This window comes from Lissotriton helveticus, chromosome 9 (assembly GCF_964261635.1).
Source record: "Lissotriton helveticus chromosome 9, aLisHel1.1, whole genome shotgun sequence".
Taxonomy (NCBI): Eukaryota; Metazoa; Chordata; class Amphibia; order Caudata; family Salamandridae; genus Lissotriton; species Lissotriton helveticus.
In genome coordinates, this window is record NC_136070.1 from 1,239,671,034 (window position 1) to 1,239,695,823 (window position 24,790).

Below are 24,790 nucleotides of genomic sequence, written 5' to 3' on the forward strand. Positions count from 1 at the left end.
TTAAGCTCAATGGTACTATTATGTAAATGTAAATGTAAATGTAAATGTATTTGAGCTTGTAAAGCGCACTGCTACCCGTCCATAGGTCTCCTGGCGCTGTATAACTCTGGGGAACCCGTCCTGGCTTTCCCTGTGGGATGGTCCCTGCTGGGAGTCCCCAAGGTGGAGCCAGGCATCCCCGGAATTGATGGGGCCGTTGTGGAGATTAGGCAAGCTAATGCCCAGAGTTGCCGAGTGGAACCCCTGATTAGAGTAAGCACCGAAGCGAGAATTATCGAGTCCACTGACCCAGGTCCACGACCATGCCGCGTCGGAAATTGAACCCTGGTCCCAGGCTGACTTCTGCTCTCGGGTCTGCTGCCTCTAACCAGTGAGCCACACTACTCCACTATTATACTATTATATTATATTAGGCACCCAATGAGTGTAACAACAGGCTCCCTATGTTGTGGGTTCTCTGTTTGCGTTCAGTTGCCCTGTGCAGTGATGGGACCAACACAAGATCACAAAGCGCTACACCAGTGTGTTCTGCTCATCGAAATCCATTGTAGATGTACTCTTACGTCCGGGGTGGGGGAGAGAAGTTGTGGTGGAGGTGAGGTGACTGTGATACCGGCGTGGTGCAAGGATGTTGGTTCTTCCGCAGTTTGGAAGGATATCCACAGTCTTTGACATCACAGCGCTGACCACTTCCTCCACTGACTCCCCTCCAAAGCCCTTTAACAGACTTCCATTTACTGCTGAGAGTATGGGGGGAGGTGCAGAAAATAGCAATGCTATAAGAACTTTACTCACTCGAAAGACATCTATTCATATGGAGATACACATTATCCCCACACAGGATGTGTTGCAGCAGCAGCATCACCTTGCTACGTTCCTACAGATGGCAAACTACTAAATCGTCCCTGTGCTAGCTTCAACATTGACTTTAAAAGGCTGTTTACAATGTACATTGCCCAATCAGACAGTAGGCTTTGAACCTGAAGAGAGAATATAGACTGTCTTTGATTGGTCACAGGCAGCCAGGTGGTCCGCCAGTGGTTGGTTCGAGCTATCAAGTTAGTTCACCTGCTCTTGTGATGGTTGTAGCAGCAACCACCCCGCCCCCACCCCTGACAGGTGGAAACTGTTGGGGAATGCTGCTTGCTTCTTAAAAGACTTCCAAAGACAGACATCGAGCGACCGGGGTGACATTGTCCTCCTGTCCACATGCAGGGATCTCTGTCTGAGGTGGACGTGGCCTGTGATAAAGGGTTGAGGTTCACTGAATGCATGGGCCTGAAGGAAGTAAGAAGTCCAGGGGGGACTGGATACTAACATCGGCACTTCTCCAATTATCAATGGACACGCTAACCTGCAGAGCGACAAGCAAAGTACCGATAACCTCTGTTATCGCTACTTTCCTTACGCGTGCTTCAAAACTGACTTAGCCATGATATCCTATGTAAGGTGGATATCATGGCTAAGTATGTCTTGCCCTATCAGCAAGCTTTCGCCAAACCTTGTGCGATTATCGCTGTATTTCCAATGATAATCGCACAATTGGCAGCTTGCGCTCTGGATTTTATCGCTTTTTAGATAAGCGTTGCTGATTGCACGCTATCTCCGCGATAAAATTCAGAGTTGGCAGGCAATAATTATCCTCGCGCTAAGAGCGCTGAGCGATAATTATCGCATGGCCTTGATGATATGCCCCCATATTCTTTGCTGTTATGGTTTCTGAACACTAGCCCAGGCCCCAGGTCAACAATGTCACATTATTATGACACTTAAGTCTCTTTTATATTTAAAACCACAATTTTGCTCGTCTTTTGTTATGTTCTTCATATCTCAGTCAAAGGGACTGGACTGTCATTATTAAACAGAGGGACTCCCTTGCTTGCCCCCACCCCCTCCCATGGGCAGGGGCGGCCTTAGGCCTGTGCAAGCTGTGCACCTGCACAGGGCCACCAAACCCCAGGGGCCGCCACGCCAACATATATCCTTAATATAATAATCCCCTGAGGATGGATACAGATTTGCGTGGCGGTCCCTGGCAGGGATTTGGTGGCCTCCGGCTCTGTTCCACTTCCAAACACCCTGACCCCCGCCTCTTCACTGGCCTCCGCGCTCCGCCCCGACCCCCTCTTCCGGGGCCCCCTACCTACGCTCCATGCCCAGGGCCGCCATGAGTCTAGAGCCGCCCTTGCCATGGGCTTGAGTGAGACCGGATACAGGTACACTGAGCAGGAAGTCTAGAAAAGAAAAAGAATTATGTGCTGTGCTGCCACCATCAGCTTGTTCAACAACCTTCCTGCCAGCAATCACCTTAAAGCTAACAAAAGCACAGACCGCAATGCCACCAGAGGGGACCACAGACCAGCATTCGTCGGCAGTGGTGTGAAAATCTCCCACTGCGACCCCACAGTGACTTCTGCACTCATTCCTCACCAGTACTCACTCAGTAATGTTGAACATCGTGAATCACCAGGAAGACTGGCAAAAAAGTTTAAAAATAGAGGTATTTCCAATTATGCTGGGTGGCATATCTGGATTGGGAAGTTATGTGGAAATGGGATTTGTTTCAAGGAAAGGACTCAACAAAATCCACATGAGAAGCCCTGTGAGGGCGTAGAAGGCTGGTCTATGTGGTTGGGGCTTCAGGATTAATAATTAGTAAAGGTCAAGGGATGGGATTTCCAGGTCAGAAGTGGCACCCACTTCCTTCCCTGTGGAAGGCTGGCAACTATCGTTCTTGTATTGGCTCTTTCGTTATTGTTTAGTTCGTTCACTGTATTTACTTTTTTCCTCTATGTAGTGTTGCTCCCTTTTCAGTTTCCCTCAGTTCAATGACGCTTTTGCTTGAAGGATGACTTGTCTCCAGATTGTGATTTGATTTTGGTTGCTGACTGGTTGCCTGAACTCTGACTTGCCTCTGGATGCTAATTTGGTTTTAGGTGCTGGGTGTCTTTTCCTCTTCCTCCCTGCATTCTAAGCTCACTTTCGATCTGGGGTCGAGTGCCTCACCATCCTTCATCAAGAGTAAACATTAATGAACAACACCTATAAGGTAAATACATAACCTTAAAGTAATAGCAAATTCTGCATTCTTTAACATTCTCCTAGTGAATAACCCATCATTCCACAAGGGACCACTTACTTGCAATTGTTTCAATATAATAATCACAACATAATTCAAAAATCCATATCATACATGGTTCAACACATACTCAATGGCGTTTCTCATGTTGGTCGCCATTTTGGATAGATTCTCCTGTCTTCTCCACTGCGTGCAAGTCCAATACTTAGGGGCAGATTTACAAGCCCCTTGCGCCACGTTTACGCCGCTGTTGCGTCACGCAAGGCGGGGTAAACGTGGCGGATCCCTACGAGGCATTTACAACGTGACGCATCTATTGAGATGCGTCACGGTGTAAGGCCCTGCGCCACATGAAACCTGCGTCAGGTTTCATGTAGGCGTTCCGATACAGGGGGGGGGGCGTTCCGTCGCAGGAACGCCCCTGAAAAGTGACTCAGTAAAATCTACAAGATTTCACTGAGTCACTTTCCCAATGCTGATGCGTCAAAACCCTGCGCCTGCTTGAAGCAGGCGTAAGGCTTGACGCACCACGTTAAAGATAGGGCAAGTTGGAAAAGTGCTGGAGTTGCGTGCCGCACGCAACACAACTTCAGCACTGCGCCAACTTTACGCCCAAGATGCGACACGCATCTGTTCATTCCTGCGCCATGGTGCGCGGCATTGTAAATGCGGCGCATCATGGGTGGCGCAAGGATGAACTTGCGTGCCGTATCTTTCCTGGCGCATCTCTGCCGATTTGCAGGGCTGCGTCAGGCAACGTAAATCTGCTTCTTAGATCCTAGAGAACTTTGCTTTTTGTGTTAGGCGTGAGGTGGGATCATTTTGCTCTATTAAAACCCCCTCCAAATATATCAGGAAAGTGTTGCTAAAAGAATAGCCAACCTACATTTAATATATATTTCTGATACTGATCTGAAGATATATTTGTTTTATTATCAGAGATGAGATGTTTTATTCATATAATTTAAACTCTACACTTTTCATGAAAAAAAGTGATATAAATGTAGAACCCCCATAGATGATAAACATGCTTTCCTACTTGCTTTCCCATAGCACCTGTCCACAACACACACGCGGGGATTCTGCTTGACCAGAATGTGGCCAATCAGGACATACTTGATGGGTCCACATGGTGGTTCTAAGATCCAGGAGCAGGCGGTGTGTTTGGTTCTTGTAGTTCCCAGATGTCCAAAGAAGAGGTCCAAATGCCACATTCTGAACACTTACTCCTATCTTGACAAAAGAGTTATGGTGAAGTTGACCTCCTAACACATGTACTTAGATACCATTGGAAACACATGCATCTGCACCCAGACCATGGCCTGTAAAGCAAGGAGAGTGCGACTCCTGTCGCTGGTTTATCTTTATAGAATGCGGAACGTAGTTCTTGCTCTTCTTGAGTGTATCCCTTCCTTTTGGGCTGTCTGATTTTTGATGAGGACTGCACCAGTTGTAGTTTGCCTTTGGTATTCTGACCTCTCTTTCAGCCCCTTGCCATCCCTTTCTGGCCTGTTCTCCATACTGAGTGGCTCCTCTTTGCTTCATGGCCACCTCTCCTAATGTAGTGCTGACTGTTCGCTGTAAGGTGTAATTGTTGATCTTTTTCTGTTTTACTGTTAAACCACATTGTTGCACTTCCTTTCGTCCCTCCTGCTGTCGCCTCCCGCATCCTCCCTCTTTTTATGTCTCTCCTTCTCCCCTCTCTCAATGTATTGAGACTGAACTTTTTTGTCTGATGCCTGATGGAGCTACCTGGTTTAGATATAAGTGCGATGGGCCGTGGATTCCCTCCTTGGTCTTCACCTGCCCTGACGGTCCTTAGATAGACTTCTTTTCGTCTCTCCGTATTGTCTCTTCCCTTATCTTCCCTTTCTCACCTCCCCTGCCCCCTCCACTACCTCTCTCTCTCCTTTCTCCCCTCTCCTAATTGTATTGACTATTCTTTTTTGGGGATTTTTGTGTAATTGTTGAACTTTTTCTGTTACATTGTTGATTCTCATGTTAAGCGCTCTGATACCTCCGGGTCTAGCCAGCGCGATATAAAACTCTTTAAATAAATAATAAAATAAAGCATATATTTGAGAATAGAGGTCTATGTATCACCAGCTTTCTTTTGTAAACATTTGTGATTGAAACGTTATTGATGCTAAATACGCCAATGTCCATTATACATTTACTCTTTTAGAAGAATGTACCCCATTTACAACACTCATACCCTTGGGGCACAACAAACTTCCTATTATCTGACCTGGGGTGGGTGAGATCCGTCCACAGCATTTAAAGGGCTATGTACTTCCCCTCAGCTTATGACTGCCACAGGTCCTGGTTTAATTGAAAGTAGTAGTTAGCTTGTGGGACTAGCAGGACTTTGTCATCCACATCGTTATGTGCAATTGACACATTTGCTCAGAGGGCAACCATCAACAGTGATAAAGAAGGCGTATCAATATCAAGACTGCGCTTCTATCGGGCTTCTGAGTAGTGGGTATGTGATTTGCACTTTGTCATTGCGTCTACATGTATAAGCCCATTTAACATGTTAGTCAACCCCAACCTCCAGGTAAACTGACCAAAGTGTTCTCTTAGGCTATGAACCACAGTGGATACAGGCAAAGAGATCTCTGTTAGTAAGGAGAGGGGCCGTATTACTCCTTATAGTGTCTGAGTCTAGTGATTTATCTTAAAAAATAGCTTTATTGAGTTACTTGCCTGGGATTCAGGCTACAAAATGCAGTTACATCTTCAAACTCCACATACCTTAGCTGTAACAGCCCCCCTCCCGACAAAATAGCACATACAGGGCACAGGGAATCAATATTCTACAGTTCTAGTCTTGTCTGTCACAGACATCATGTTAAGAGGTGTTGTGGTTGCACATATATGGCCAGAGCCACTGGAATTATGCAGCAGGAGGGGGCCAAATTATGCGGCAGGGTTGAGTAGATTATGCAGCAAGAAAAGGAAAATGTTGACACCAAATGTTGCATATTATAACAGTATTACTTAATTTCTTTGTCATTTGCACACTTATTAAAACTGTCTGGGCATTGGTTGCATCACATTAGTACCAGTTTAACACCCAAATATAGCAATAACCAACAGAAAGATGGCCAGTCCAGCTTTCCAAAGGGCCTTCCACTAAGACGCAACACGCGTCGCTGCATTATAAGCATCCCTGCGAAACCGACACATTGCAGCTTCCTGCACCGAAGCCTTGACGCTGCTCAGCGAGTGAGCGACGCAATGTCCTCGACTTACAATGCAGTCTCAACTTTGATGACAAACCACCTCCTTAAGAACCACTGCTGCGTGAGTCTCAGACAGAGCATCACCAACATCTGAGAGGCACCGTTCCTACTCCAACGCATTCCTGGCCCGACGTGGCTTCTAATCGACTCATTGCCTTCAGTCCAGCAGTTCGGCATCGACGTCTTGGAAACAACGCACACTGCTCTTGACATCGACACATCACTGACTTTACCCAACTTAAGAACCGACGCATCAGATACGACAGTGATGCATCACCTCTGGATTTCAGCGCCTCATTCCCGAACATCAACCCATCCAAGGTACTGTCAGTGGGTCTGCTTAAATCCCACATCCTGATCGTGCTCCATTGCAGTCGGCCTGAACTTTTAGATTTGACCTTTTCAAGCACGACCAGATAGCTCTGGTTTGAGTTATTGACTTCTAAGCACCGCATTTTGATTTAATGTTGCAAAATTCATATCTTGACTTGTGTATGCTGGATTATTGTCGTTTTGGTCTTGTTTTACTCAGATAAATGTTGGCTATTCTGCTAAACTGGTGTGGAGTACTTTTGTGGCATTTTCACTGTGTTACTGTGTGTATGTGCACAAATAGGTTACACATTGCCTCTTTAGTTTAGCCTGACTGCTCTGTGCCAAGCTATCAGAGGGTGAGAACAGGTACATTTTAGTGTGTACCTCACTAACCCTTACTAGGATTGTGGTTCCTTCTTGGATAGGGTGCATACATCTGCCAACCAGAAACCCAATTTCTAACAAGACACATACCCATTTTTTATGATCGCTACATGAATTTGATTTGAGTTTGCCTAGAGTCCTCGTTCGTATTTCTGGATAAGCTCTTTGCTAATTCATAATGAGCAATATACTTCTTTAGATCAGTACAACAGACATGACATACAAAGGAATTAATGATGTAACGATCAGCGGCTAAGTATGCCAACGGGAGACATGCCTTTAGCGGAACAAAACTGTTAAGGGTCTCACAACAATGTTGGTGTTGACCACCCCTCCCCCGTCTCAACACACCTCTTCCACTCCTTTTGATTTTACATAAAAATAACACCACCTAGAGGCAGGCTCCAAGATGGAGATATGTTTTCATTTCTGGAAAGATTGCACTCATTGCATGTGTGCTGCACTGTACATAGGGTGCACATCCAATCTGTGAAATATTTAAAAAGTTTAACCATGGGGTTTAGTGCCAAACGTATGCTAGACATAATGCACACAGCTTTGCACTAAGATGTATACATGGAGCTAGGCAGCAATGCAACAAAGCATCTTTGGTTGGGGTGCTGTGCTGCGGTATGCTATTCTTTTTAGTAAATCTGCACCCTGAGTTTGAAAATGCAGCATGATATTCATTTCCAACCTCAGAAGAGCTTTTGCGGGTTAAATAAAAGGTAAAATGCATAAATTGAAGCCCATTTTACAAAAGGTATTTGTCCGGTTACCTGCAGTAAATCTGATAAATTCTGCTATTTTATTAAATATTATTATAATATTGCATGATAGTGTCATATTACGTGTAAGTAAATGGACCGACACCTACTAGGTCACCTCATGTGATCACCACGCAGACGCGATCTATCCATTTTCAGTTATAAAAGTAGCTTTATGATTAAAAGTGCATTTGGGGCTGGAGTTTGATATTTTTGCACAAGGCTATGAATCTTGAGGACGAAATTCTGCAGCTGCCATGGAAAAATAGGGGGATTGTCAGGGCTTGAAAAGACACTGCCCGAGGCTGGCCTTTGAAGGGATGCACTGTGCTCTCTGGACAGCCAGTGCTTTGTCCTGACAGCCAACACTCAGGCTTTGTGAAGGCCACAAGTAGAACAGAGCTTTGTATCTCGGCATGTGAGAGGATAAGTTTTGAATTTTAATGCTCTGCCTCTGGTCATGCGTCTCCTCAGGCTCCTCATAAGCCATTGAAACACTCACAAATCCAGATTGGGGGATAGCGGAGAGGGAACGGTCCGCGACTGACTCTTACATGAAGTATATGTGTGGGCGGAATTCACACAGATTTTGCCATGAGTTGATGTGACATAGTCATGGAGCAGCCCTGACTTACTCCTGGTTTCCTGGATTAAGTCAGCACTACTCCAAGTTAAGCCTGTGACTCACCTGCAAACACAAGTATCAATCATTCAATCAAACTGTGCTTATATAGCACAATGTAGCACCCGTGAGGGTATCCAGGCACTGGGCGTAGGGTCTCCGTAGAAGAGCCATGTCTTAAGCCCCTTCCTGAAGTTCACCAATACAGGTGTTGTTCGGAGATGGAGGGGAAGGGCATTCCAGGATTTGGCGGCAAGGTGGGAGAAGGAGCGTCCTCATGTGCGGGATATATATGTGTGTATTCTATTCACCTGAAGTTTATCCCCCTGCAAGATGACCACCTCTGTCCTTTTATATGCAGACGACTTAGTCCTAGTAAGTCGAACACCAACAACAATAGGACTTCAACACTTGATGTAACTCAGGAATACTCTAACAAGAACACCCTGAAAATCAATCTAGGCAAAACAAAAACAATGACAATAAATTTTTAAAAAGTTACAAATTATGCCGGCTTCTAGTCATACATCGACTAGAATCGACAAAGGAACACAAATACTTGAGTGTTCTACTAGACAACAAAGGCTCCTTCAGCCCTCAAATGGAAGCACTGAAACGAAAAGGCATCACAATATCCCTCGCCATGAAGACTTTAAAGAAAGCGATTGCCGGACACTCCCTAGGCCCTCTATTAGAGATTATCCAAACCAAACTCCTCCCAACGATAACTTACGGGAGTGAGGCAATGAGAGGAAGAGACGCCATTACTGGAAAAATAACCATCAGGTCATTTAGAGTAATCTTCAGCCTCCCAACATACACCTCCCCATCCAAATAAGGCTAGAGTTTGGGCTACAGAAGCAGTCACAGTCCAGAAGGGGCACATTTATAAAATGCTGGCACAGGATCAGAGGGGCAGAGAGCAAGATGCACTGAACTGGCAACTTTGGGCTGAACTTTTACTAAGAAGGAACTCACTGGTGGGAACGTATCTCAGATGCTCCCTAAGTCAACTTGGCCTGAACAATCTATGGGAGACATCAGCGTCCCACACCAGCTCCAAGAAAGTGGTTACCAAGACCATCAAAGCATTGCCATTGGATAAGATAAGGCTGCGCTTGCAAACAGAGCACATGGCTTGTTCGCTCTATATAAAACCTTTGTATAAATAAATAAATAAATGTATTCAACAACTATGTAACAGCCGAACCACAAAAGTACTTGAGCGAAGGATTCAATATTCTTCTGAAAGAAAAACTTTTAAAATACAGGATGGCTATAATGCCGATCTTATCACACCTTCCACCATGGAAGGGAAATCCGGAGACAACATTTGTCGACTATGCAGCCTTGGAACGGAAGGCCTCGCGCACATAATTTGCAACTGTAACAGTATAGTAAAAGAACGACGTTTACTCTTGCGCCCTCTTTTTAATTAATACAAGATTCATTCCAGCAGACAGGCAGTTCTGATCTGTTTCAGATCTGTCAACGTCCAATTGACCTGTCGGTTTACAAAAATGTCCAATATCGCAGAAAAGAGACTGCAGTTAGAACCAATCTAGCTCTGCACATCGCACAGCTCCCACAAGCACTACAATGTAACCAACACACAACAAAGGACTAAACAGCAAACTCCAAGCCAAATAGTAAGGAGGTTAGCTGAAAGACCATCACAGGGAACACTTGGTCCCACAAACCTTGCAAGCCTATTCTGCACAACGGCACCTCACACAAGATCTTATTTATATGCAAATCTATGCAAGATCCCATTCCAGCCAAAGCAAATTGGCGTGGGAAAGGACAAATGGAGCACAGAGCCACTTTTTTTTGTTTTTAACCAAAACACTCACCTAAATGGTCAAAATTGGCCAAACAAGGTCTTTTAACTTTATTTTAACCTTGCTACTGTACATGATCAATTGTATTTAATCACGTTATGTATATGCAACGGTTTTAATTAATCGTTCATAAAAAACTTACCTTAATGTACCTTACCTTACCACTGCTGACAGCTCTAAAAGTGCGAAGGGGCACATGCATCAGGGTATGATTTTCGAGTCCTTAATTGCGATTATTAAGGAATCGCAATTAAGGGCTTGCAAAAGCCTATGCATGTAGGAATCACTATAAAAATAGCGATTCCTAAACATTCCTCAATTGCAACTCGCAAATTGTGACTCGCCATTAGGGAATGGGAAATTCCAGGCGCAATTTGCGAGTACCAATTGGTACTCGCAAATTGTGCATGCAATTTCAAGGGTGCAAGGGTGTCAAAAGGACAGCCTGTTGCACCCCTGAAATTGTGGAGTGCACTTATGTTGCACAAGGGCATGTGTATGTAACCTGAAACTTTGAAAGATGCACTTTAGCTCATTTTTCAAAGTTTTTGCAAATTACCGACCAGTTTAATTGCTCGGTAATTTGCGGTCCCAAATAGCGAAATAGCTATTTCAAAGGACTTCTTGCATTGCATTTAAGGAATCGCAAATTGTGATTCCTTAAATGCAATTGCAATTCAGGAAATCGCAAGATATTGTGATTACCTAAATTGCGTGTGCCCAACACTTTTATGCATCGCAAAATGGCCTTTTGCGATCACAAACGGACGATTTTTGCGAATCGCACCATTTGCACTAGCAAAAACCTTTGATGCATGTGCCCCTAAATGTTGTGGAATAATGTGCAAGTTGGTGCAAATACTATTTCACCCTTTACACTAGAAGAATATGAGTACATCAGTTCCCTGTCCACCCAAATTTCAAAATTTTAAGCAGCATTTTGAGAAGTGGATTCAAATTACCTTAAATGAAGCATTATTATTACTTTATTCTCTAGATAGTGCCATAAAAGTACTATCTATTAATTCATAATCCGACTTCGGGTCAATGAACAAAAAACATATCATAACATGTATTTGTAAAGTGCACATACCACCCAAGCTAGGGTCTCGAGGCACTGATTACCAGATGTTTTTATTGTTACCCAACTCAATGGCACTCATTTTATCAATCTCAGATGGATGAAAGGCTGAGTGGACCCATCAGGGTTTGAACCTGTGACCATGAGGTCGAACACAGGCCCCTACAGTGGATGCATTAGTCCACTGAGCCACCAGACCCAGCTGGGCCAAAAGGCCAGAAGCAATAGACTTGTTAATGACATCACGGTTATGTCAAATCAAATCGAGCCCAGCCAACGTGTGCTGGTAAGGGGTTTTCATAATCTAACCACTGGTGGTTGTGATTTTGCAATAGCTTGTCAAAGATCTTCTCGACTGCATCCAGTGTGCGGTACACTTTAGAACCTTGAAAAAGTTCCTAGTGGTGTGGGATTAAACACCTGTTGGCTGAAAAAATATAAGAATTGCATGTAAACATCACCACATACTCTTTGTAATTCATTTGGAAACTAAAAAAGGGCTATTTTTCATCTCCTTTGTGTGTTAACCATGGATATTGGGTCACCAAAAGCCATGGCTACTGGAAGTGATGATATCACACACCATTTGACCTAATCGACATCACAGGAAGTTACATTGTATGGCCTCTGACCCTGAATCCAAGGAAGTGATTCCATAAGACCTTGTTCCTGATGGCATCACAACATTTGGTGACACTAAAACCTAGCGTCTAACTCAAAGAGAAAATGTATTGCTAAATCATAGGAACATTCACAAACAAGTTAAAAAGCACAATAGTGGTCACGTCAATTGGTATTAATCCATATGGATCATATTTTTAATATGAATGATGCTATTGGATTGATTTACTTCATATTATTGTTAACACGTTTTGATTTATGATAACTTGCTAGGATCTATCACACTTGTGAAAGATAGAGATGGCTGGTTTTCTCAAACACTTAATTAGGTGTTTTGCTTTCCTCATTTAATAAAAATATAGTTACATAGAGGGGCTTTGGCTCAGCTTTTTCTTCCATTGGTCTGTTCAGCAGTGTGGAGGCTGGCTTAGTATATGGTGCTCACTTGTTTAAGTGTAGCACCCTGCACTAATCCAGACAACCCTTATGGTGAGTTTAGTGGTTTAGATAACTGTGGAAAGCTCTCTAAGTGGTAGCTGTGGAGAGCTGCCTTCAGTCTTAGTCTCGGAGGAGAGCAAAGCAGCTCAGTTTACCAGAATCTAATCCTTTATAATGGACTAAGTGAAAAAGAACCACACAGTGTACTTATAAAAATAGTTATTTATTACAATCACTCACTAGCACTTTATAATATCTCCTGCCTAGAGATATATTTACAATACACACAATACTTTAAGGATAGAACTGTAAGTAGCACCAATACCCAGTGGTCCCAAGGGGCAGAGCAGACCATATATCACAAATAGGAGAATGCGATCTAAATCGAGATTGAACTAAGGCAACGTAGAAGAGTAGGGAACCCAAGGAACCACCCCAAGTGAGGGTCGAGGAACCCCTCAACGGTCGTATGCCAAGAGGGTACATGACCGCGTACTCAGTACTTTGTCAATGGGCATGATGCGGTTGCAGTCTTAGGATGAAAGAGTCAGTCGGAACCCAGAATAAGGTTCGAGTCGAAGAGTACCTGAAAGCCGAGGGGTCAGAGTCTTTGCCACTCAGGAGTGACCAGGAGGCACGGATGGCGAAAACCTTTAGAGTTCAAGAATGCAGGTTGACTGATGAGTAGCTTCCGTCACTGTTACACTGAGTCGGTAGCTCCGTCTGAGCTACCGTGACGTTGAAGACGACAGAGTCCGTCTGATCCAACCAACCACGTCGGCGCATATCAGTTATAGCAGGACAGACTCGTTGAAAGAACCTTTCATGTGTCTGACTCTGTTGGAACGAGTAGGTTGGGACAACCAATGCGGGTGCCGTGCACAGAAGTGATGCAACGACGCGGTGCTCAGGGGTTCGGTTGTAGTGACTCCGATGAGGGATCCTGGCCTCAAGCTTGAAGAGAGGACAGTACAGACCTTGAGGAAGTATATTACCACCACCTGTGTTGCTGAGCCTTGTGGAGTCCAGAGGAGCCTAGAATCGGCAAACCGGTCTACTATGTTGCGGTGCCTGAGGATGCATGGGAGTGATTCCTTCGCTCCAAGAGAGATTCCTTCAGTTGTCCTTGATGTCCACAGGCCTTGTAAGGACCTGTACGTAGTACTGGCACAGACGTTGCAGTGAGCTTGCAGGACGAGGAGGCCAAGAGCAGCAGGCATCTTCCTAGGTGCAGTCTTGAGGTCCAGAGCGGAGTTCAGCAGAGTCCTGAGCACCCAGACGGACGAAGTAGAAGTGGAGTTGGATCTGAATTGAGTCCCACAATGAATCTCAGGACCCACCAACATGTAAGCCCTTAAGTACCCTAAGGTGAGGGATGGGACGATTCAGGGGTCCTTCCCAGAGGAGGGGTCGAACAGTGGGGAGGATACTCCCATATCCTTTGTACAGTTTGGCGTCAGAGCGGGGAGCCAACGGCTCTCTGATCTGGTTTGAACTGGAATACGCAAGAAGGGCCCCAAATGTGCCCTTCCGGCAGACTATGTGGTGCTGTCCAGCGCCTCCTGTGGAAAATTAGTACGGTTTGGTAAACATTATCTGCGCCATCTTGCCTTTTCCCCTGATGCCACACTTTTTGTCATACGCACCCGCCATTTTAGGTGCCTCGATCAGAACCACCCTCTGCACGCCACTGGCCCCCAGCACAGCCCTTCGCCCTCACATCCCCCCGCACGCTGACAACCCCCCGCTCTCACATGCCTTGGATCGTAAACCCCTCTTCAGCGCAGCTCTGCCCCGGAATCCCATCCTGTTCCCAGCGCGACACCTCCCTTCATTCCTTTCATGGTCCCAGGCCCTTTGATACAAACCCCTTTTTCCTGTGTGCCCGTTTGTCTTCCTCGTTCCCAGGCCGCCACCTGGCTCTGCGGATACTGTTTATTGCCCCCCCCCCGTACAGTAGGAAGCTTCCCCCATTAAAGGACCCTCGAGTTGATCAAAGCCCCCACCCTATGAGATCCGATCAACCCCCCACATTCCGTGAATCGGCGGAATGTCCAGCTGCGCGATAATCATCACCTGTTGTGACCGGGGTGGGGACTTCAACTGTAAATGTGTGTGGGAACGGGCCTGAAGGGGAGATTCCGAGGATGTCCTTTCATACTTCAAAGCATTGCAAGAATGTGTTACCTGCAATAAAAATCATAAACCTGTGTATAAGAGGCCAGGCCTCAGAGATGCGGTTAGAGCACCTCGTGACGATACTGGCTGTCCGAACTGATGTGTTCTCCTCCGGAGAGAATAAACCTTGTTTCCTGCCTTCCAGTCTCCAGCGCCTGCCTCTTCATTGATTAATATTTTGTGGGTTAAAGAGGCGATACCGCCGGGCAAACATTGGTTGTCCCTGACCTTTTTTACAATTGGCGTCCCAAGCGTGGGGCCCATCAGCGACACGTGGATCCAGTGGGAGAGGTCCTGACGACAGAGTGAACGACTGCAACGATCGGGAGAGCTCCTGCCCAATAGACCCTCGTCTGGCAGCCGATCATCCGAACTTCACTGGTTCCGAACAGACCTCTCTCGAGTGATCTACGGTCCTGACTGGGAACCATCAGGAGTGCCGCGAGGAATACGAGGAAAAGAGGACGATCGGGCGCTGGATTCGGAAGACAAGAAACTGTCCATACGGTCCGGGTAAGGTCGTGTAAACACGACGAATTGCGAAATGATTGTTTGATTGTTCGGAAAATACTAGTATTACTCTTTGTTGACTTGTTTGGAGATTCACTGTCTGCAAACGGAGAAACAACAGGCTCTCTCTCTTTGCAAACAGTGAAGGATAGGTAACGCAGCCATCGTGCCTATCTTTCTCCCCCACTGATTGATTGTTTGAACTCGAACTACGGTTCGTGGATTGTTCTCGGGAGATTTCCCTCTCCCACACTGATTAATTGTTTTTGACCCCGAACTACTGTTCGCGGATTGTTTTCTGGAGATTCTCTGTCTGCAAACAGGAAAGAACAGGTTCCTCTTTGCAGATAGTGAAAGGGTAGAGGACGCAGACCTTTTGCGGGCCTACTTATTCTCCCCATTGATTGTTTGATTGACCGAATATTGACTGTTTGATATTGGTTCATGAGGTATTCACTGCCTGCAAACAACGTAGAATAGAAATATTCTGTCTAGTCTTTGCACGCAGTGATAAGATAGGCAGTGCTGACTTTTGTCCTCGTTGTGAGCCGTCATGTCTGTCTTCTCCCCACTGATTGGTAGTTGGTTCAGCCCGGACCGTTTATTAGAGGTGGACCATCTAGCTCCGCTGGAAGGCACCCCTAATAAAGACATGTTCACAAAGTATGGATTAGTTACCATAGCCTATAGTAAGCTGTGGCACAAGTATACCAAAGAAAATCAAGAGAAACAGTGGCCACTGATAGGATCCTTCGATCTTGATAAAATAGAAACGTTAGAAATAGCCCTTTGTAGTAGTAAGACAACGCCTATTATGCTCGACAGTCTCGGTATGTGGCGCAAAGAAGCAATGCAACGAAAGAAAAGAGACGAAGTCAGAGTAGGTAAAGAAACGCGACAGACAACCTTCCAAGCATCTGGTAGGCAAAAGGAAGGGATAGCGGCAACACGGTTCCAAGGAGTAAACGCAGGAAGGGAACGGTGTAAAGGGATATATCGACAGGACAACCCCAAGACACAACGACCCGAAAGTAATCCCCCGACACTACGCGCAGGACGACCAGACTTAGGGCAAAACCAATGTGCTTTTTGTAAATATTCCGGGCACTGGAAAGCCCAATGCCCGACTCTACTGAACAAGGGTAAGAGCAGAGGGCCGACAGAAATAACAGGCCGGCAGAAAGGGAAAAGGCGTGAGACAAAGATGAATCAGACTGACACAGACAGGCCAGATAGAACCACCACGTTTGATTATGCCCGATGGCACAGATTTCGCCAGACCGATTTCAGCGACATGTTTGAGTCCTCATAGATCGAACAACGCTAAGACGGGAAACCCAGTCTAGCTCTAAGTTACCCGGTGACGAACCCCGTACTACCGCTACTGTTCCCGAACACAAAAACCACCCTTTTTCGGATAACCTACAGAAACAATGCACAGAGTAGTCTCGGACAGATTAGTATACATTCCATTAATGAACTCAAACTCCGAGTGCAATGGGACTGATTACTCTCTGTTGCCCCCCCACTCTGTGAAAAAGGAGCAATTACAGGCCTGCATAGACAACCCCCCATTACCCAGACATGCCTGTCCAAACAAAATACCTACCCCCACTCCGGAAGTTCCCGAAATGCCGCAGGTCACCGGTCACGCCCATCCGGAAGGTGAAACACACAGCACGTGTGGGGCGGGGCCTGCTGACAGCCATTGATCGAAAAGATCGCCAGTGGGATGTCCAGGAGGCACCACGGGCCCGGCATGAAATGGCCTTCCCATCCTCTTCTTCCTGGGGTGGCGTCCCCCGGGCCACGAGTAGGTAGGGGGCGGATGCAGATGACCCCCTCCCTCGTATCTCCTGGTCCGGCCATCACAAAAACCTCCGCTGAAGAATTGGTACAGGGTGGGCTGGGAGGGAGAGGCGACGCGAACGAGCCTCTCCCACCTCCCCGGATAGGAGGTTTCCCAGCCCCGGCCCGGCGCCGAAATCCTCCAACTGCGGCGGCCATATTTCCGCAGCACAGGACATGCAACGGCCGCCGGCCATACTTCCGCAGCACAGGACATAGGATGGCGGCGACCATACTTGCGCAGCACAAGACATACGATGGCCCTCAAGTGTACTTGTGGAGCACGGGATGTGGGGTGGCCATCATGTATGCCCGTGAAAAGGGGCGGCGTGGGGTGCACTGGGAGAGGGAGGCGGACGAGTCTCCCTCGCCCCCCCAGGAGGGGGCGCCACAGCTGCACCCTACCCGAATGTCCTGCTCCTACGGCACGGTGTTCCATTTTTTTACACCCCAAAAAGTCTCTTCCACTCTTGCAGACTCGACGAAGGGCGGCTGCTGCGGGGTCTCAAAATGGCGTCTGGGCCCCCTGGAAGGCGGGTCTAGGCCGCTAGAGTAACTTTGACCAGCAATGTAACTCGGACGCTTGCCCACCGGGGCACGAGCCCCCACCTCCGACAGCCTCCCCACAGCCTTGAAGATTCTACAAAAAGTCCCAGGAGCCCTCGGCCCCTGCAGGCTTCCGGTGAGGAAGGAACAACTGCCTTGATCGCTAACGAAATAACCACGACATAGCCACCCCTTCTGTTAGCACGAGTTTTTTTGAACTGCCGAAAGGGACTCTGGTCCAACCGCCGGTTGTGGGAAACATTTTGTCCCTGATGCTACTTCCGGACTAACCCGGCCCCGCCCAAAATGGCGCCGGTGTCAACAAGAACTTACGAACACCTCGTGGTGTTTTTTAGCTAATAAGACTTGATGTTCTGAGATATGTATATGATCCTTTGTACACTTGACGAAAAAGAGGGAGGGTTCACTCGACGAACATGTACAAGGATCCCGTGAAAAAAATGTTGGTTTCAATGTACGATTTATTATGATATTATTGTAACTGATACATAACCTCGCTTGTGACACACGCCCACGGTATGCATTTAGGAAATTTGATTGCAACTAGTCTGACTGTGCTTCCAATTATGAAATGAATGCCCTTGATCCCTCACCTATTGATAGACCTTTTTAGTTTCCTGCAAATGACTAAATAAACCCTTTTAAATGTTTTTAATGCTGCAAAATAGCCCCTCCTTACTGTACGCGCTTCAGCCATCGCCGTGTTCGGCCAAATACGATTGCACTCTCATATCTACATGCTGAACGATTGTGCAAATAAAGGTTTTCCAAACTATGAACAGGTATTGCATGCTTTTGTAAAATGTGGGATCAGCGGGAGAGTTTTTCTGTGCGCCCTGCTTTGTTCTCTTTTTAAGGTTATTAGAAGATGGTTGCTCAGCCCCGGATGGAGGATCGAATCTAAGGCACGATACTCTGCCTCCAAATATGCGACTGGCTCAGGAACTAACGCATGGAGAAGGACCTCGACTTCTGAGGACGAGTAAAGTGAAGCGGTGTAAATGATAGAATGTTATAAAGGTACGGCACTCAAAGGTACTAGGGAACAGAGTTGGCCGAAGAGCTGATATGCCTTAGAACATCACAGCGTTGGAAAAGATTTAAGGACCCCGATAGCTAGATACATCTACAAACTAGATACTCCGCGCTAAGCGCCTCTGATTTTTAACGTTTCCCTACACACGGCCTATAAGGACACACTGCCCCCCCCCCCCCCTGGCTTCAGAAACCAAGACCCCAGGGATTCTATCCCGAGGAGATAAGACGAGTATGTGGTAAGTAAAGGACTTTCGTGCCCATGCATTTGATAGGCTCGAATGTTGTCCCCCCCCCCTTCCCCTCTTTTCCTCCCTCTACAGGTTACATTGGAATCACGACTGAGGTATGGTGAAGATCTGAAGCCTTGCCATGTCTGATACATGAAGCGGACTAACGCCGCAAGGTGGCACCTAAGGACACCCACAAACTACTCTTGTAACGAAAGAGCCAATAAGTTGTATGATATGATGAAACACGATCACCCCTAATCCGTGTTGCGTGAATGAGCACATGTCACGTATGTCTGAAACTATGAGAAAATGTTTTTATGCGACTGAAGCGTTGACTTAACTAGTCAAAGGACCGAGAGTGCGAGAAGTGCGACACAATGGTGCCTTTTACTCAATACATGTCCCTTGTACCCGGCCTAATGCTCGTCCGTCCCAAATTGCATGCTTTCGAAATTCTAACACAGACCCGTAATGTCTCATGTTGTGTAATGCTCTGAATAGACTATCTTAATACACGGCCACTCCCCATGTCGCACGTGTACTATTTAGCCTATTGTTGCACCTCTCTCTCTCTCTCTCTCTCTCTCTCTCTCTCTCTCTCTCTCTCTCTCTCTCTCTCTCTCTCTCTCTCTCTCTCTCTCCTCCACACTCTCACTCTTCTGAACGACTAGCACCTAATTGGCAAACCGCCACCCCTGGTGCACCACCCAATTGGCTCCAAATACCGCAAGTATTTGCACAAATTTGTCTTAAATAAAATCACCTTGATGCCGTGTCACTACCTCTCCTTTCTGCTAAATATTGATGAAACCTAGAATTGGCCAAAAAGGAAAGGACAGGTAAGACGACTGAGGTTCCCTAATCTGACCCGTAATAAGGGAACTACATGTCAGTGGCTTCAATGATAAAAAAAAAAATGCCTCAGATAACGCGACCTTCCCCGTCCCGAATTGTCTCAATACCCAAACAGTAAAAGTGATCGAAACATCCCCATCTTCCCAGAACGCCCCCAGTTTTGTATCAGCTGCCCCGGACGAGAGTTTAAAAAATGTCCCTCACCCCCGGTTGTAAGAGATGGGTCGACTTACAACTAACACTGTAGTGTAGTTCCTATCTTCCCAATAGGCTCTGCGCATTGGAATAATACCTACAGCAGTAAAGGCCTAGGCCAGACGTTAACTAGGTCTACTACTGTCGATACTAGACTTAAGTTTTGGGTTTGCCAGCGTAGCTCAGAGTTCGCTAGAAACTTTCTCGAATGTTCAGGAAAGAATTAACTCCCCTGATTAGACAAGAAGGGATTTAGTTTCTGACAACCATAGAACATGACAACTTTGCTCTCCCCTAATCAAGAGTCAATCTCGAGAGTCGTGTGAGCACAAGGCAATTATTTTACTCAGTCAGTACGTGCATTCTTAGTCTCATCAGAATGTAGAGAAAAGGAAGAGACGGGCGTGTTCAATAAAAAGGTGTTATTTATTGATCAGTCTCTTTTCTCGTACAAGAGAAATGGATCGATATTATTGCAATACTTATAGTTAAGTAAAGTGCATACATTAAAAGCAATAGTATAAAATAATACTGTAAAAACATTGATATGGTTTCTGAGCCATATGATGTTTAAAATGATTAAAATATATTTACATACACATATACATTTGACTAAACGTACTCAACTGGTGTTTCTAAATACGCCTACCCCGTGTACCTGACCTAAGTCTAATGCGTGGGCGGGAATAGAAAGTTACAGTTTAAGTTAAGTTTGTTTTTGCCAAGTGAATAACTAAAGAATTCTCTGTGAGGGGTTATTCAGTTCTGTACCTGGAATTTAGGATGAATGAGGAATGGTATCTCTTTCTCTGCTCTCGATATTGCAAATCGCTGTTATATGATTTGACGCAGTGATATGAATCTGACACTATAAGTGTCGGGAATTCGCAATCCGCATTATCTAGCGCCATTTTCAATGCTATTATTTCAGTTTGTTTTTCTGAATTAGTTTCTACTGAGTGTGATTTTGTTAATAGAGGTTTTAGTTTACCTCCGCGCCACACTTCTTTTGTAATCTCACATGTGGGGTTGTATGCTTGTTCTCCCCAAACGGAGGGTTGAGCATGTCCGTCTGTATAGATTACACAGGCGTAATGTCGTAGTGGCAGAATGTCGATTGGCAGAGGGTATGTTTTTTCATATTCTAGATTTTCCATTTCTTCTAGTTATTGCAGTTTGAACTGCATGAACAATTTGTTCTTTGTTGCTAAATTTCTGTTCAGCTTCCGTGTACAAGTGTGATTTGAATGCAATTGGTACCTTTTCTCCCTCATTAGAGGTTAGGTATGTGAATCCGCATCTCCCTGGGATGACTCGAATCACAAGATTGCGTGTGTTATCACGTGTTTCTAATTTTGTTTTAATTAGGATGTCTGTTTGTAAGGATCTCAAAATTTCTGTGTGTGTTTGAGTCCAACTGGATTTTTTAAAGTCTGGTTTAATTAGATCATAAAGGGGTTTGACCCTTTCTGCGTAATTTGCAATGTATGTTCTTCCGAAATTTAGGAAGCCTAGAATCGACTGTAAGTTTTTTAGTGTTCTAGGTGCTTGGAGTACGGCACATTTCTCTAAGAAATTGTCAGCCAGGCTTTTGCCTTCACTTGATAACTCATATCCTAAGAATAGGACCGTCAGATGGGCAATTCTGGATTTTTTAAAGTTGAATTTGTAACCCTCTGCAGCGAACCCAAGTATTATGGTGTTCACTCTTTTCAAGTAAGTCTCCAAGTCATCATCTGTTAAGTAAATGTCATCGACATAAGATAATGCTTCATCATCATATAGTTGTAGTAATTCTGTTACTCTCGCTGAGAATACCCCCGGGCTGTTCTTGTACCCCTGGGCTAACCGACAGAATTGTTTTTGAGTGCCATTTACTGAGAATGCAGTTAAATATCTCCTTTCTGGTGCTATATTTTGACAAAAGAATCCATTGGAGATGTCCAAGGTAGTTTTGTATTTTTTGCGCACTATGTTATTCATTAGTGCAGCACTGTGTGAGTTTTGCACTGCAAAAGTTTTGCAACATGTGTTAAGGTGTCGGTAATCCAAAACTAGACGATAGGAATTGTCTGGTTTGGAGACCGGAAACAAAGGATTGTTCATTTGTGAGGTGCAAGTTTCAATCACCCCCTGGTATTCTAGCTGATCTAGTATTTCATTTACCTGTTTTTTAGCTTCTTGCTTAATTGGGTACTGCCTTTGTGCAGTTGGTTGTGATTTTAACTGGATTTTGTGAGGAGGAGAATCCTCATCCCATCCTACATGATTTTTATATAAAGCAGGTGCTAAGGCCACTGCCCACTTTCTAGCAAGTGTGTATTTTTTATGAATCGGGATTTGATTCGAGAAGGCAGGCATAATTACTTCTTCGCCATGAGGGCACTCCCTGACAAACTCTGGTGGCCAGTCTTTTTCAGCTAGAAGGATATCGTAGCCCTTGGAGAGGTTATCCCAAAATAGTCCCCTTATCTTCCTAGTCTTATCTCCCTCTATACGTAATGTTATCTCGTATATCTTGTGGGGTTTGCTAACTCTGGTGTCTGCAGTTTCCACTTGAAGATATTCATTCGTGTCCACTGTCTCCAGATGATTCATAAGGACTTTGCGAGCTATGCTCACCTCTGCTGCGCTGTCTAGCATTGTCTGGGCCCACTCTCCGTTTTTCAGTTGTGTCCTCAGTATTCTCGGCATTGTTAACTACCTTGATACTGGCTACCTTCTTTTTTGGAAATTGTAATTTCTTTTTTATCTGAGCAGGTTCCTTGTCTTTGGACTTGGCGTGCTCTTCTCTTTGTTCTGATCGTCCTCTTCTTTCCGATTTCTGCGAGGAATTCTGAAAAGATTGAGAGGGACGTGTATCAATGTCTTGATATCTATCAGGTTTTTTAATATTATCCCTATTTCTAAGGTTATATCTATTCCCAGAGGGGTCACTCTGCGGTGACCTCTGTCTTCGGTTTGAAGATTTTTCTCTTCGCCTTGGGGACCTTCCTCTGGACTGGAATTTCTTTTCTTTAGGATTGGATTGTTTGTTTCCATCCCAGTTCTTTTTTGGTGAATTATTATTAAAGAATATTTTTTCTGGACTTTCAGTCAGTTGCGGTTTTACTGGTATTCCACCTAAACTATCTCTACCTAGTTCCTCATAGGATTTTTCTATGATTCTGGCAATTTCAGCTGGTTGGTCTGCTATATCTGTCTCTTTTAACCTCTGGCGGATCGCCACGTTTGCTGCTTCACCTTTTATGTTGGCTAGTAATATAGCCGAGACCTGCTTGAAGTCTTTTAGTAATTTCATACCAAGAGTTAAAGCTGGTTCTGGACCGTATTCATCTTGAATTTGTTTTAGCACATCTGGTATTACCGAAATGGATGGAACACCGTGCGTTTTTGTGTAGATGGAAGCAAAGACTGTACCCCAAGTGTCACAGTCCTCAATGTGTGGTGCGATTCCCATTGGAAGACAGATAGTCAGAATCCTGTGTTTTTCCAGCGGGGTGGTGTCAGGAAACACCGCCTCTATTTGGGTAATTTTCTGTGCCAACCAGAATGGTATTTGTTCCCGTTTAGCCGGTACTTTACCTAGGCAAGACTGGATGTTCTGTGGTGTAATTTTATTTGTGTTCCCCTGGTGAGGGGTCAGCTGTGGAAGTTTAATCGCTGGCTGAATTGTTGAAGTCCGCATTACATACTGAACTAATTGTCTGTGAATTTTTAGTAATTGTTTTAGCTGTATTAACAGCTCTCCTGTAGACATCCCTTCGATGTCTGGGTGTGGTGTGTATCCGGCTAAGACCGGCCGCGTTGCTCCTGGTCTTCCTAAAGGACCGAGCCTTGTAATGTGATTGTTATGTTTTAGGGCGCCATCAAATAAGAGCAAATGCTCTTGGAATTTGAGTGGTACTTCCACCTCCTCGAAAGGAGTGTACTCATTAGGAGGTTCCTCTATTTTGTAATAGTGGAAGTACTTTGTTACAGCATTTGCTGCTGGAAAATGTATCCATGAATAGTATACCTCTGTCTGCCGATATTCGTGTGCCTCAATTACGAATATGACTGTGCCACCTCTAGGTGTCAGTCCATTTTCTATAAGTTTTAGAGTTATAGATCTCCTTTTGATGACCGGAATGAGTATTATATCCGCGTCTGCTGCTTGCATCGTAGCATCAGCATCTGCGAGTTCAGTTGCTAATCTAACTGCCTCTCTTTCATCATCACTCACTGCCATTTTACCGACAGGAAGCTTATTTTGTTTGTTTGCAGATCAGGTTTCTTATGGAAACAGAGATTAGATGCACAATATTTTGGAACTGTTTATCCTTCAACGTTGACTATACCAAGAACCATACATAGGAATTCCCTCCTGCGAGGTTTTGGAGGATATAACCTTTCACCCACTCCAGACGTCTTTGGAGTATAATGGGAAAAGGGGTCTGAGTGAGAAAGCACGACTGAGTTACTCTAAATGTCTTACGTTAGTTTTATCGCCCTTTCCAAACGCGTTGGGCGCCATGTAGTGTAGTTCCTATCTTCCCAATAGGCTCTGCGCATTGGAATAATACCTACAGCAGTAAAGGCCTAGGCCAGACGTTAACTAGGTCTACTACTGTCGATACTAGACTTAAGTTTTGGGTTTGCCAGCGTAGCTCAGAGTTCGCTAGAAACTTTCTCGAATGTTCAGGAAAGAATTAACTCCCCTGATTAGACAAGAAGGGATTTAGTTTCTGACAACCATAGAACATGACAACTTTGCTCTCCCCTAATCAAGAGTCAATCTCGAGAGTCGTGTGAGCACAAGGCAATTATTTTACTCAGTCAGTACGTGCATTCTTAGTCTCATCAGAATGTAGAGAAAAGGAAGAGACGGGCGTGTTCAATAAAAAGGTGTTATTTATTGATCAGTCTCTTTTCTCGTACAAGAGAAATGGATCGATATTATTGCAATACTTATAGTTAAGTAAAGTGCATAC

The 24,790-nt window shown here is 45.2% G+C and overlaps 1 protein-coding gene across 1 annotated transcript in view; it reads left to right on the forward strand.

Moving 5' to 3' along the window:
- Positions 1-24,790, forward strand: part of KBTBD12 (kelch repeat and BTB domain containing 12) — a 420,487-nt gene that overhangs the window by 94,703 nt on the left and 300,994 nt on the right. The gene's annotated exons all lie outside the window — the stretch shown is intronic.